Source organism: Lactuca saligna, chromosome 4 (genome assembly GCF_052625555.1).
Source record: "Lactuca saligna cultivar CGN05327 chromosome 4, ASM5262555v1, whole genome shotgun sequence".
In the NCBI taxonomy this organism is placed as follows: domain Eukaryota; kingdom Viridiplantae; phylum Streptophyta; class Magnoliopsida; order Asterales; family Asteraceae; genus Lactuca; species Lactuca saligna.
In genome coordinates, this window is record NC_136420.1 from 153,063,661 (window position 1) to 153,079,910 (window position 16,250).

The following is a 16,250-nucleotide window of genomic DNA, read 5'->3' on the forward strand; positions in this document are numbered from 1 at the left end:
AAAACCATACGTGATGTATCCCAAACATAATAAAAATTACTGTGCGGAAAAACTGTATCATATCTATGTCATATCAAAATTACAAACTAAATCAACTCCCAGGATAAAAGCTGAAGCTATGGTGTGTGCGATGCCATCATCCCGAGCTCTTCCCTCTGCTTGCGGAAGTACCTGAAACCAAAACTGAAACTGTAAGCACGAAGCTTACTGAGCTCCCCCAAACTACCACATACCATACAATACATATATAAAGCACATACTGGGCCTTGCACACTGCATCAGACCGAAGTCTGGAACTAGCTGCATCGGACCGAAGTCCGGAACTGACTGGGACCTTGTCCCCTGCATCGGACCAAAGTCCGGAACTAACTGCATCGGACCGAAGTCCGGAACTGACTGCATCGGACCGAAGTCCGGAACTAACTGCATCGGACCGAAGTCCGGAACTGACTGCATCGGACCGAAGTCCGGAACTGACTGATCATGGCATAGCATAAACATAACAACTATTATAAACACATATACTGCATACTGCATCGGTACAGAGTCCGGAACACATAACACAAACATGCTTGTATCACAAAGACATCAAGCACTCTAACTACTACATCAGACCAAAGTCCGGAACTACTGATAATTAAACGGGCCGGCATTGTGGCCGTAGACCCGTTCCTACTGAAAGGAAACTCAACTCGTAAACTGGCTGCTGAGTGTATGGCTCTGGAAGCTAACTGGTGCTGCTCCGGTATCTCCCCGGCTACAAGTCCATAAACACACTCAATCAAATACTAAACACTACACTGGGTAAAATGACTCTTTTACCCTTGGTCAAAGTCAACTCTCGGTCAAGGTCAACTTTCGGTCAAAGTCAACTCTCAGTTGTCCTGACTCGCCGAGTTGGGCCACCAACTCGCCGAGTCCCTATTCTCACTCCTCGAGCCTACTCGCTGCTACTCGTCGAGTATGGCATCGACTCGATGAGTACCCTCTCGATCCAAGAACTCAGACAATCTTCATCCGACTCGCCGAGTCATATGAACAACTCGACGAGTTGTTCTTGAGCTTAAGAACATTGCCTTGGACTCGCCGAGTTGTATGAACAACTCGCCGAGTCCCTCCATTACTGAGTCTACCCTCAAACTCGCTGAGTCCACTCCACTACTCACTGGTCCCACTCGACACCGCTCAAAAGGAAGAAATCGGGGACTCGCGACTCGACTCGCCGAGTCGTTCTTCCGACTCGCCGAGTCACCGCCATGCAACTATTCTACTCTCGATTCTGCTCGAATCCAATACATACAAATGATAGATCTGAGTCCAATAAGCTGATTTACCATGTAAAGTTTCCAACTTTACGTGTACAAACACATGAAAAAGGGGATAAAGGCTAAAAGACACTTAAAAGGGGTAGATCTAGGGTTATGATGCAAAATAGCTCCATAAAGGCAATAGATCTGGGCTCTACAACTCCTAAATGAACAGATCTAAGGATATCTCAGAATAATAGGGCTTCCATATCAACATAAGGCTTGAGAAAAGCATCAACTAGATCTAGAGGGGGGGTTTTAAAGCATAAAAAGGGAAGGAAATCTGAAGAATACCTCAAAGAGCTCTTGCTTTCCCTTGAATCTCTGTTCTACAATCCTTCTCCTTGCTCCTTTCTTCTTCTCCTTCTTCAAGCCTTCACAATTGCACACAAAATCACTTAAAATCACTCAAGAACGAATTAGGGTTTTCTCACAGCTTCTGAGGGTGAAGGAGGTGAGAATGGAGGCCATAAGGTGGCTTAAATAGTGGGCAACCCGGGGATTTAGGGTTTCTCCCAGACGGACAGACTCGCCGAGTCCAGAATATGGACTCGCCGAGTCGCCAGCTAACACGTGCTCGAAATCCCGCCCCTACTCGGCGAGTCAGGCTATGAACTCGCCGAGTCCCTCTTGCAAAACTTCAAAATAAATACCAAGAAATCATCATACCGGAAATGGGTCGTTACAATTCTCCCCCACTTATCTCAGACTTCGTCCTCGAAGTCTGCTACTGCTGAATCTGCAAATATCTCTGGGTAGTGCTCTCTCATCTCCTCCTCAGCCTCCCACGTCCATTCAGACCCCTTCCGGTGCTGCCACTGCACCTTCACTAACTGAATTTCCTTGTTCCTCAAGGTCTTGGTCTTCCGGTCCAGGATCGCGACCGGCCTCTCAATATAATTCAGGCTGCTATCAACCTGAATATCTTCTAGGGGAACGACTGCCGACTTGTCTATCAAACACTTCCTTAACTGAGACACATGGAAAGTGTTGTGGATCTGACTAAGCTCCTCCGGAAGATCTAACCGATAAGCAACCCGACCCACCCGGGCCAAAACCCTGAAAGGACCAATAAACCTGGGACCCAACTTGCCCCTCTTCCGGAAGCTGATGACACCCTTCCAAGGTGAGACCTTCAGAAGGACCATATCTCCCACCTGGAACTCCAAGTCTGAACGCCTCCTGTCGGCGTAGCTCTTCTGCCGACTCTGCGTAGTCTGCAGTCTACTACGGACCTGCTGGATCAACTCGGTCGTCTTGAGCACCACCTCTGTGCTCCCGATGACTCGCTGACCGACCTCGCCCCAACAAATCGGGGTCCTATACTTCCTCCCATACAGCATCTCAAAGGGAGGTCGGTCAATGCTCGCATGATAACTGTTGTTATACAAAAATTCCGCCAACGGAAGATACGTATCCCAACTGCCAACGAAATCTAGAACACATGCCCTAAGCATGTCCTCGAGAGTCTGAATCGTCCTCTCGCTCTGCCCGTCCGTCTGAGGGTGGAAAGCGGTGCTGAAATGGAGACGAGTACCCATCTCATCGTGGAACCGCTTCCAGAATATGGATGTAAAACGGACATCTCGGTCTGACACCACCGATACCGGTACTCCTTGACGTGCCACAATCTCCCGCACGTAGATATCGGCTAACTTCTCCGCCGATATACTCTCCTGGATCGGGATAAAATGGGCACTCTTCGTCAACCGATCCACTACTACCCATATCAAATCCACTCCTCGAGCGGTCCTAGGAAGCTTGGTGACAAAATCCATGGTGATGTCCTCCCATTTCCACACGGGAATGTCTAACGGTTGCATCTTGCCGTGAGGTCTCTGGTGCTCCGCCTTGACCTTCCGGCAGGTTAGGCATCTCTCAACGTACCAGGCGACGTCCCGCTTCATGCAGGGCCACCAATAACTAGGTCGAAGGTCTCGATACATCTTCATCGCCCCTGGGTGGATAGAAAATCGAGACTTATGAGCCTCGTCCATCAATACTTGCCGTACTCCACCCCAGTACGGTACCCACACCCTCCCGTGAAGCGTCAGCAATCCCCGACTGTCATAATCAAATGAGGCTACTCGGCCCACTATCCTCTCACACTTCTGCCTCTCCTCCTTGAGGCCCTCCACCTGAGCCTCCTTGGTCCGCTCCAACAACGGAGTGATCACTGTCATCCTCAAACACAGATCTCTGATAGGGGCCGCCGACACTTTGCGGCTTAGGGCGTCGGCCACCACATTGGCCTTCCCTGGATGGTAAAGGATCTCACAATCATAATCCTTTAGCACATCCAACCACCTCCTCTGCCTAATGTTCAGACTCGGCTGATCCATAAGGTACCTCAAACTCTTGTGATCCGTGTAAATAGTACAACGGACCCCATAAAGGTAATGCCTCCAAATCTTGAGGGCAAACACAACTGCCCCCAGCTCCAAATCATGGGTAGGATAATTAGCCTCGTGAGGCTTCAACTGTCTCGAGGCATAAGCTATCACATGGCCTCGTTGCATCAATACTGCTCCCATACCTGTGATCGAGGCATCACAGTAGACCACGAAGTCCTCTACTCCCTCTGGCAAGGTAAGAATCGGAGCCTCGCACAATCTCTGTCTGAGGGTCTCGAACGCTGCCTGCTGCTCAGGCCCCCAACGAAATACCACCGACTTCCGGGTCAGTCGGGTGAGCGGCACTGCTACCTTGGAGAAGTCCTGAATAAATCTCCGATAATACCCTGCCAACCCTAGGAAGCTCCGAATCTCAGATGGAGACTTCGGGACCTCCCACTGCATCACGGCCTCTATCTTGGCCGGGTCTACCAAAATACCCTTCTGGTTGACGAGGTGACCAAGGAACTGCACCTCACGCAACAAGAACTCACATTTGGAGAACTTTGCGAAAAGTCTCTCCCTCCTCAAAGCCTCCAGCACCTCCTGCAGGTGCTCCTCATGCTGCTCCTGCGTCTTGGAATATACCAAGATATCATCTATGAATACTATCACTGACCGATCCAACATCGGCTTGCACACGCGATTCATGAGATCCATGAACGCGGCTGGAGCATTGGTGAGCCCAAATGGCATCACCACAAACTCATAATGACCATACCTGGTCCTGAAAGCAGTCTTCTGTACATCCTCATCTCTAACCCGCATCTGATGATAACCGGAGCGTAGATCGATCTTGGAGAACCAAGACGCTCCCTGAAGCTGATCAAACAAATCATCTATCCTCGGAAGTGGGTAACGGTTCTTCACCGTTACCTTATTCAACTCCCGATAATCTATACGCATACGATGTGACCAATCCTTCTTCCTCACAAACAAGATCGGCGCTCCCCAAGGCGAGCTGCTCGGCCGAATGAATCCCTTGTCTAACAGCTCCTGCAGCTGTGTAGACAACTCCTGCATCTCAGGGGGAGCTAGTCGATACGGTGCCTTGGCTATCGGAGCCGCACCAGGAATTAGGTCGATCCTGAACTCAACCTGTCTCTCAGGAGGTATCCCCGGAAAATCCTCGGGAAACACATCCGGGTAGTCTCGCACAATAGGGACATCATCAACTGTCGTCTTGCCCTTCTCCCGGGCATCCAAGACGTAAGCTACAAAACTGGCGCAACCCTGCTGAACATAGCGCCTCGCCCTAGCGGCAGAACAAAAGGTCGGTCCACGCTGTGGTCTCTCGCCCTGAATCACTAACTCTCCCCCACTGGGAGTGCGAACCCTCACTAGCTGAAGCTCACAATCAATCACCGCCCCATTGGGGCTTAGCCAATCCATGCCCACAATAACCTTATTCCCTCGCAGGGGAATAGGTACCAGGTCCACTGAAAACTGCTCATCGAACAACTGAAGGGAACACCCTTTATGCACTTTGCCGACCCTCACGGTCCTATCATCTGCTATCTCAACCTCTAATGGACAATCCAGCTCCCCTGGAGCTCTACTAAATCTCTTGCTAAGCGCAAGCGATATAAATGATCGGGTAGCCCCCGAATCGAATAATACCATTGCAGAAATGTCGTTCACAGAGAACGACCCTGAATAAAACATACAATCATAAGCAATGTTCAAACGGTAATAATAATAAAGAGATGGAGGGAAGATACAAACCCGTCACCACATCAGGAGTCGCTCGCGCCTCCTCTGCTGTCATCTGAAATGCCCTACTCTTCGCCACTGGCGCATCAGCTCGGCCCTGCCGGCCATCTGTAATCCTCAAGGTAGCAGGGGCAGGTGCAGCCACCTTCCCTGCTGCAGCTAAACTCGGACACTGGGACTTTTTATGTCCCATCTGATTGCACTGAAAGCAAATCAGATCTGATGCTGAAACGGCAGTAGCAGGGGCTGTACAATCCCTACTCAAATGCCCAATCCGACCGCACTTGTAGCAGCCGGAACTCCCTGCCTTGCACGCCCCCTCGTGCAATCTCTCACACTTGCCACATCGACCGTGGCTCTGCTGACTCCTAGATCTGTGATCTGAAACCTTGGGCTTTTTGCCCGAACCACCTGAACCCGGAACCGCCTCCGGTTTCCTCTTCTTCTCCATCTCGAGATCAATCTCCCTCTCCCGAGCCCTAGCAATCATATCTTCCAGCGTTTTACAGCTGGACCGGCTCACAAACTGGCGGATATCGCTCCGCAACATCTCAGGGTAATGGGCCTTCTTCATTTCCTCATCAGCCACGTACTGAGGAACGAGAAGAGCCCTCTCCCTGAACTTGGCGGTGATCTCCGCCACTGTCTCTGTAGTCTGGGTGAGGTCCTAAAACTCCCTAGCTAATTGCTGCACCTCAATAACCGGTGCAAACTCCGCCCTGAACCTGGTAGAGAAATCAGCCCAGGTCATGGCGTCCAATGCTGCATCATCCCCAATGGCATGTCCGACCTCCTCCCACCAATCCCGTGCCCTGTCCTTCAGAAGACAGGACGCCAATCTGACCTTGTCCCCCTCGGGACACCTGCTAGTGCGGAAAGCGTTGGCCACATCCGCCAACCATCTAGTACTCGCTATAGGGTCCCGCGCCCCATGATAATCCGAAGCTCCACATGCCCTGAACTCCCTGAAAGTAAGGGTGCGCGACCCCATCATGGCCGCCACCTCGGCACGGAAGGTGCCCAATCTCTCATCCATCAGCTCTAGAATTCCCTCCTTGATCAAACCGAAGATCACAGGAGTCTGCTCTATAATGATGCGCGTAATCTCTGAAGAAAGAAACTCTCGGGTCTACTCATCCATGCGCTCGTCCCCGAGCCTGAACCTGATCCCTCCCCGGCACCTCCACTGCCGGCTGCTGGTCTGGAACGCAAAACCACCATTCTGAAACACATCACAACTACATCAGAAAACGGAAATATCTCAAGGGATCATTGATACTACAACTAGCTTCCTGGTATTGTCTCAGCCTTTCTTGATTCGAGTACGGATCCTCTGCTTTCAGTAGTACGGGCCCATACTACCTTCCACATCTATCCGTACTTTCTTCAAGAACTGCCTTGACTCCACCAAGTCACTTCTACTACTACTGATCTCCGCTACTCTCATCCTAGGCTTGCCCTAGGGAAACCTCCGACTCAACTCAACTAGTCCTCAGCTGCTGGAGGTCTCCTTATAATGCTAATTTGCCACCACCTGAACACCATCACATGTGACGAGGATCAGATAATCCTTCAAGTAAAAGACCCGTCCCTATGACGGTTGGACTCAAACAAGATCTGCGCAATAGGGCCAGTTCCAGCACTCTGGGATTATTCAACCCTGATCACATGTGGCGAGACGTGTTCACCTAATGGCTAACTCCCATCACTCAGAACCCCACAAAGCACGAAGCAAGCAGCATTCGGATAAAGGAAACATACTCAGGCAAAACTATTCTCATAACGAGAAACTGTACTAGCATACAATGCTAAGCTCATACTATCAGTCATAACCTAAATAGGCTATCCTACTGTTGTCTACTCAATACTAGCATGCAATACTCATAAAGCTGTAACACACAAAGCAGGCATATAAGGCATCCTCCTAGATCCTTAGTCCTATACTAGCATGCTGTTCTACTGAAACTGAAACTGAACAAATAACTTGTATGGGTAATTTGGGAGTACTTACTTGAGCTCGGCTAATCGCATGCACCACACCCTTATCTCGTTTAAAAATTTCTTTCTTTCTAAGTGCTTTCAAAATTCTTTTAGAAAACATTTTCCTTTTAAAATCTTTTTATTTCCCCTTAGTTTGAGTTCAAATACGCCCGAAAGTGTATCCAAATCCCTCAAACCAGGGCTCTGATACCAACTTGAAACGACCCAGAAATACGACCCAAAAATTTCATTTTTCAATATAACCAAAAACCATAATCTGAGTGTCATATTATAAAAACCATACGTGATGTATCCCAAACATAATAAAAATTATTGTGCGGAAAAACTGTATCATATCTATGTCATATCAAAATTACAAACTAAATCAACTCCCAGGATAAAAGCTGAAGCTATGGTGTGTGCGATGCCATCATCCCGAGCTCTTCCCTCTGCTTGCAGAAGTACCTGAAACCAAAACTGAAACTGTAAGCACGAAGCTTAGTGAGCTCCCCCAAACTACCACATACCATACAATACATATATAAAGCACATACTGGGCCTTGCCCACTGCATCAGACCGAAGTCTGGAACTAGCTGCATCGGACCGAAGTCCGGAACTGACTGGGACCTTGTCCCCTGCATCGGACCAAAGTCCGGAACTAACTGCATTGGACTGAAGTCCGGAACTGACTGCATCGGACCGAAGTCCGGAACTGACTGCATCGGACCGAAGTCCGGAACTGACTGATCATGGCATAGCATAAACATAACAACTATTATAAACACATATACTGCATACTGCATCGGTACAGAGTCCGGAACACATAACACAAACATGCTTGTATCACAAAGACATCAAGCACTCTAACTACTGCATCAGACCAAAGTCCGGAACTACTGATAATTAAACGGGTCGGCATTGTGGCCATAGACTCATTCCTACTGAAAGGAAACTCACCTCGTAAACTGGTTGCTGAGTGTATGGCTCTGGAAGCTAACTGCTGCTGCTCCGGTATCTCCCCGGCTACAAGTCCATAAACACACTCAATCAAATACTAAACATTGCACTGGGTAAAATGACTCTTTTACCCTTGGTCAAAGTCAACTCTCAGTCAAGGTCAACTTTCGGTCAAAGTCAACTCTCAGTTGTCCTGACTCGCCGAGTTGGGCCGCCAACTCGCCAAGTCCCTATTCTCACTCCTCGACCCTACTCGCTGCTACTCGTCGAGTATGGCATCGACTCGACGAGTACCCTCTCGATCCAAGAACTCAGACAATCTTCATCCGACTCGCCGAGTCATATGAACAACTCGACGAGTTGTTCTTGAGCTTAAGAAGATTGCCTTGGACTCGCCGAGTCCCTCCATTACTGAGTCTACCCTCAAACTCCCTGAGTCCACTCCACTACTCACTGGTCCCACTCGACACCGCTCAAAAGGAAGAAATCGGGGACTCGCGACTCGACTCGCCGAGTCGTTCTTCCGACTCGCCGAGTCACCGCCATGCAACTATTCTACTCTCGATTCTGCTCGAATCCAATAGATACAAATGATAGATCTGAGTCCAATAAGCTGATTTACCACGTAAAGTTTCCAACTTTACGTGTACAAACACATGAAAAAGGGGATAAAGGCTAAAAGACACTTAAAAGGGGTAGATCTAGGGTTATGATGCAAAATAGCTCCATAAAGGCAATAGATCTGGGCTCTACAACTCCTAAATGAACATATCTAAGGATATCTCAACATAATAGGGCTTCCATATCAACATAAGGCTTGAGAAAAGCATCAACTAGATCTAGAGGGGGGGTTTTAAAGCATAAAAAGGGAAGGAAATCTGAAGAATACCTCAAAGAGCTCTTGCTTTCCCTTGAATCTCTGTTCTACAATCCTTCTCCTTGCTCCTTTCTTCTTCTCCTTCTTCAAGCCTTCACAATTGCACACAAAATCACTTAAAATCACTCAAGAAAGAATTAGGGTTTTCTCACAGCTTCTGAGGGTGAAGGAGGCAAGAATGGAGGCCATAAGGTGGCTTAAATAGTGGGCAACCCGGGGATTTAGGGTTTCTCCCAGACGGACAGACTCGCCGAGTCCAGAATATGGACTCGCCGAGTCGCCAGCTAACACGTGCTTGAAATCCCGCCCCTACTCGGCGAGTCAGGCTATGAACTCGCCGAGTCCCTCTTGCAAAACTTCAAAATAAATACCAAGAAATCATCATACCGGAAACGGGTCGTTACAACATAGGCTAAAATGAAGGAAGAGTTCATTGATTAATTTTGTCCTCCCTCAAAGATAACCAAGTTGAAGAAATCCATTGCCAACATTGAACAACAAGCTGGAGAATCCTTATACGAGGCATAGGATAGATACAAGGTCTTACTAAGGAATTTCCCACATCACGATCTTAATAGCCAACAAGAAGTATCTATTTTTTATGATGGGGTAAATGTGACTACAAGGCAGCTTCTTGACTCGCAAGGTTCGATCACAAAGAAGTTACCCCTGGTGATCAAGGAATTAATTGAGGAATTCTCTAAACACTCTAGAGAATATCATAACTCAAGTAATGAAGTAAGTCAGGGGTGGTGAACACTGTTAACGATAGCATGGCGGAAATGATGGCTAAACTAGATAGTTTAGATCGGAGGATGACTCAGATGGATCAAACAATCCATGCTATTCGGGTTGGATGTGAGAATTGTAACGGACCTCATCTTACTAAAGATTGTGATTTGGATGAGAATGGAAACAAGAAAGATCAAGTATTCTATTCAAGTGGTGATAGATTTGATGATAATTGGTGGAAACCTAAAAAGGAATGGCTCCCGTATGACGAGTACAAAAAGGAGAACGAGGAGAAATACAAGCAAAAAGAATGAGATTTTTTATCAAAAGGAGGATTCGGTTATGGAAAAAAGAGTTGATTTGGAGGAGATGTTCGCAAGGTTTGTAGCTGCATCCGAGAAGAGGCACAATGATACCGACATTAAATTGAAGGAGCAACAAGTAATGCTTAAAGATCATCAAGCTATGATGAAAGATCAACAAAATTTGCTTAGGAATCAACAAGCCTCCATTCATAACATTGAAAAACAGATAGGTCAGCTTGCGCAACAAGTCAATCAAAGCACACTCGGTGAACTTCCTAGCAATACCGAAAAAAATCCAAAATTTGCGCATCTAAATGTGATAACTACTAATTCTGACAAAATTGTCACTCCTCTGACCTCTATTCAGAAGAAACCCAATAAGGAGCAAACAGGAGAGACTGATAAATGCAATTCGAGCAAACCCGACTCGACTCGCCGAGTCGGCATCATGGACTCGACGAGTCTGAGGTCTGATGAGAAAAGTTGTTCTCTTTTGAAACCTTACAGGCCCCTTTTGTCATTTACAATCCAAGCAATACCAGATGAGCAGATTCAGCAGTATAGAAGATTTATGGAGCAAGTAAGGACCCTCCAAGTGAACATTTCATTTGTTGAAACGATACTTCAAACGTCTAAGTATGCAACTTTGCTTAAAAACCTCTTCACTACTAGACAAAATATGGAAGAAGTTGCTGAAGGGGTGATCCGGGGAGCATCTCCATACCTTGTCAATTTGGGAACATCATTTTTACTCATGAGTTGACCGATTCGGGTGCAAGTATTAATCTAATGAGAGATTCTTTCCTCAAGAAGCTAAATTTTCCAGAGCCAAAGTCGATTCGTATGAAGATCCATTTAGCCGATAAGACAATAATCCATCCAAAAGAAGTGTGTGAAGATCTTCTCATCAAAGTTGATAAATTTGTGTTTCCCGTGGACTTTGTAGTGCTTGACATGGAAGAAGACCCTAAAGTTCCAATCATTCTTGGGAGACCAATTTTGAATACCGCTTGTGCAATAGTCGATGTGTGTGAATCTATACTAACACTAAGGGTAGGGAATGATTCAGTGGTGTTTAAAGCGGAACAAGAGAAAAAGAATGAAGGGGTGAAAAACGGAGAAAATTCCTTAGTAGATTTGGATGATGAAGTATTAGAAAGAGAGCTTGCGCTTTTACAAGAAGAAAATCCAAACAAATTTCTATTACCTTCTGGAGGAAATTTCGATGCTAGAGAAGATTTAAAGGAGATAGAAATGTTGCTAGAGGAAGCGGATTCAAAAGAAACAACAAAAATTGTGGAAACCTCACCGACTCACCGAGTAGCATCGACTGACTCGACGAGTCCAATCGAGAAACTAGAAAATTGTGAAGATCTTGTCTTGTTGCTTACAAGTTCACTTTCTGACCTTGACATGCACACTTTTCCTAATCCTTTGGAAGGTCCAATAGAAGAGACTGAAATTGTTGAAAATTTTAACTTCCAACACGCACAATTGGCTTACCTTGACACGATGATAAAAGAAGAAGAAATTCAACTTGACAAGAGGGTAAGTTTGGGAGAAAAGGAGAATTCAAGGGCTTGGAATGATGATGTGAATAACTCATCCATTGAGTCACTCATGGCTAATAGAGAGATCGAGTCGAAGACAATCAAAAGAACTAAACCTCGAGCCCGAGTTCCTACTAATTATGAAGTATTTGCATTTGTACCACCGGATTCTTTAGAAGGTGACGAAGGTGACGAAGGTAAGGAGGACTCCTTAAATCAAGTGATGATGAAGTGGCAACTGGACTAGAAATCGAGACTGGCAAAGAAGGAGTACAAAAGATAGGTCCAAAGAACGGGGTGAAGAAGAAGAAGGTTGGGAAACGGATCAGTTATGCAATAGAAGAGGATGCTACAAGGAAAAAGAAAGAAGAATTGCGTCGGGCATATAAAAGAAAGATACATGCTTATAAGACAAAGTTTAAACAACAAAAGATTAAGTGTGAATTCCCAATGGAGGAGAACGAAGAAACGTAGAGCGGGAAGGAGTCCAGCTAACGACTCCTCAAAAAGAAGCGCTTAACGGGAGGCAACCCATTGCTAGAGTTTTCTTTCTTTTACCTTTTTCTTTACTTTTGTTTTTTTTCGTTTTTAGGATTTATCTATTTTCATCTTCTAAATTGTCCAAAATGATTACTTGAGGGCAAGCATGGTCTGAGTGTGGGGTGGGTTGGATATATTTTTAAGCATGAATAAAAATTTATATCAAATTTATAAAAATATATATATATTTTTTTTAATTAACGAGTGACTCGGCGAGTTGGGTGACTTACTCAACGAGTTAACTCGAAAGCCGGAATTGCAAAATCACGAACAAAATCGCCGAGTCGGACCCTGACTCGACGATTCGGTTTGTTTTTACCGAAAAAAATTTATAATTTTTACATATCTATAAAATTAGGGCTTTTTGCCCTAATTGGTAACCATTTCGCACTCATCCTGCCGACACTCGACGTGCGCCTCCCTCTCTCTCACTCTCTTTCTCTCTATCTCTCTATGAAGCAAGAAAGGTACTAAATTTCTTCTTTATTTCTGTAAAAGCTTTGATTTTTAGGAGGTTGGAAGTGTTAATTGGAAGAAAACCCATTTTTTGAAGTTTTAGAATTTCTAGGGTTTCGATTTTGACCCAATTAGGATGTTATGGGTGAAATTTCTTATACTACTATGCTCTAAATGTATCCCTGGACAAAACCTTGTAGTAAATTTTGATTTTTATGGATGAAATTTGATAGACTCGTCAACAGACTCGCGCAGTTCGTACGACTTGTCGAGTCGGTCTACGGACTCGGTGAGTTAGGTAAGATGCAGTTCATATTTTATTTTCTAATTTTTCTGTTTGTTTCTGGTTGTTTGTGTTATTTATTTATGCAGGAACATATTTTCACGGGATCAAAGCTCAAGAGGAAGCCAAGGGGATTTTCCTTGGTTGAATTTTCCAACAATCGAGTCCAAATCTACGATGACTAAATGGAAGAAGAAGCTTGCAGAAATCCGGAAGAAGGAGATTTATGTCTCCAATGCGATTGATTGGGAATGGCTGGGGAAAGTTCGTTGCGAAGAGGAGTTGGCTCCTTATTTATTCAAGACGTTTGTGCATAATGGGGAGTCCATCACGTGTGATGGATGGAGTCGCATCTTTCGTATCCAAGAGTTGGTCTATCAAGAGTTGTGCTTGGAATTTTTCTCCACAATACATTTCCGGGGTGGGGACGATTACTATAACCCCGAGAATATTACTTTTTGTCTTGGGGGTGAGGTTCGCCATTGTTGTATGGTGGAATTAGCTTGGAGGTTGGGAATTTATGACCTGCAATTGATCTACACGGATGCATTTCGTACTTTTTTGGAGCATTGCCACAAAGTATTCTCGGATGGTGTCACAAGCACAAGTTGGTGGAACATGATTGCCAATAAAGTTTATATTCCCAAATCGGCCCAAGAGGGGAGCATACGATCACCTACGCACCGCCTTCTTCACCGCCTTATTTCAAACACCATTAACCAAAGAAAAGATGATGACAAGGTTTCTAACCTTGATGTTTATTATCTTTGGAGCATCATTACACCCAACACCTTTTGCAACATTCCATGGTGCGTGGCTTCATACTTAGCTGAAGGGGCGTTCAAGGACCGAAAAACTTCAAAAATTAATGGCGGCATGTTTGTGACACGTTTAGCCCACTCTTATGGGTTGATGATTCGTGGCGCTTGGAACTTAATGACAATGGTTCTGACCCCTCCCTTTAATCCTATTCTTTTTCGAAGGGCTAGAATTATTGAGGATTATGGAGGGGGCACTATGCTATTCCCCATGATGATGTTGTGATCGAACCCGAGGAGCTGTGTAGGAGAGTTAGGAAAAGACGTTAGATGTGGCAAGCACCTCCCAATCCACCGGTTATTCCGGTGGAAGATGAAATACACCCGGAATGGTTTAATGTTGAAGGAAGACAATATCAAGATGATTTGGGAAGGGGTGTGAATTTTGAAAATCGGTCCTTTATCCAAATGTTTAACCACTTCAACATCCAACATGTGGACGAGGGCTAATATCCTTATATACCGACTTAGGAGGAGAGAATGAACACAAGGCAAAGCGGAGTCGGTGGGAGCAGGGCAATGCATGATGATAATGATGAGGAAGAAGATGAAGATTGATTTGTTTTTATTTATTTTTGTGTTGATCAATTTGTTTTTCTTTGTTTAGTTGTTTGTTGTAACTTCTAGTAATTAGGATTTTAATTTCTCATGATTTGTTTAGTGTCTTCTCAAAATTTGAAAATGGGTTGCCTACAAAGAGTCTCAAGAGTAATAGGAGTTTCGAGTATAGGCGGAAGCGAGAGTGAAGTTCAAGTATCCAGTCCGGTCATGAAGAGCGTTCAAATGAGTTTAATTACTGAAGAAAAATATTAGATTTAATATAATTCTGAGGTGGTTAGAAATTATCAAAAAGACTTGGAGCAGAAAACAGTTTTTTTTTCACCCAGCGACTGACTCGTCGAGTGCATCTACTGACTCGACGAGTTCAAGCGTAAAAACACGAATTCTGCACTTTCACGACTCAAAACGGTGAGTCTGATTACTGACTCGACAAGTATCATCTCTTATCTTCAGGCTTGAATATATATTCCCACAACAATTGGTTTTTATCAAGAAGATTCATTTTTGGAGATTTCTAAGAGTTTTTCCTGCATTTTTGGAGCTGTTACCACACGAGACTTGACACCCAAGGCATGGATGACTTGTTCCCATGTCTAAAGTCAGCTAAAGATGAAGCTTTAAATGAGGAAGATCAACATCGCAACTACTATCCCAGGGGAGTTTGTTCCAATTCCCTCTTTATTTTATTGTCTTCTTTATCATGCATGACATGCAATGGGGATATTGCATAATTTAAGTGTGGGGTAGGGGGTTGGTCATTATTTTAATTAAATTTTGAAATTTTTGAAATTTTTGCATTAAAATTGCTAGGGTTAATTTAGAAAATTTTGGTAAAAGCAATAAGGATTCCATGCTAGTATTATGTTTGATGATTTTATGAAGACCCAAATGTTTAGTTGAGCCAATATACGTTATAATGCATTTGTGGCCTCCCTTATTCTAGTGAAATCATGGGACAAAAACACAACCTCGCTTAGTTTGAGGGATGCAATATGTTTAGCATCGTGTACCAGAAATGTATCTAGGAAAATTATTATCTTTAACCAATAAAGGTTGAAGTTGAGCGCCCCTGCTTAAGCATGTAGGAATTGAGTGAAAAAAAAAAAGTGAGTTACATGTGAAAAAAAAGGAATTACAATAAAAAGTTGTTAGAATTTTTGGAGCTATCAAGATTAAAGTATGAAGATCAGAGATCAAAATCCTAAAAATTCAAAAGTCGAAGATACCAAAAAATCAAAAAAATGGTGAATTCAAGGAAATTAAAGTCAAAATTATCAAGAGTGAAGAATTCCAAAGAGTTATATAAGGGTCTCAAGAATTGTAATTTTTAGTTTATGTATGCTTGGCTTGCTTAACCAAAAATACCTTGAGGTTAGGAGGTTTTATGCGGATGGTATCGGAGGAATGCATAAAATGAGCATTGTTCAAAAGAAGTGGGCAAGTGTTTATGAGGATTGTGAGTATTTAGAATTGAGGGGGTCCTTAGGAAAATGCAGACACAAATGCATGCGTTGTGGTCTTGGCATAATGGTTGGGTTTGATTGGGATCGTCTTATGTGATGCTAGTATGTTTAAAATTCATTTTTGCGTGGGGGCAAGCAAAGTCAAGTGTGGGGTATTTTGATATGTGCATGTTTAGCCCTATATTTAGTATGGATTTATATCATTTATTAGCTAATTAATTGCATACTATGGACAAAAGGTACTTAATTATGTTTGAATTATATTTTCAATCCAAAAGAAGTGCTCGGAAGCAAAAGGAAGCAGGAGTAGCTAT

General features: G+C 44.5%; 1 non-coding gene across 1 annotated transcript; it reads right to left on the bottom strand.

Moving 5' to 3' along the window:
- Window positions 1-9,693: 9,693 nt before the first annotated feature.
- LOC145044680 (small nucleolar RNA R71) lies at window positions 9,694-9,800 on the bottom strand. The gene has a single exon (XR_013681625.1). It is a non-coding gene; the product is annotated as a small nucleolar RNA R71 (small nucleolar RNA).
- Between the last annotated feature and the right edge of the window lie 6,450 nt (window positions 9,801-16,250).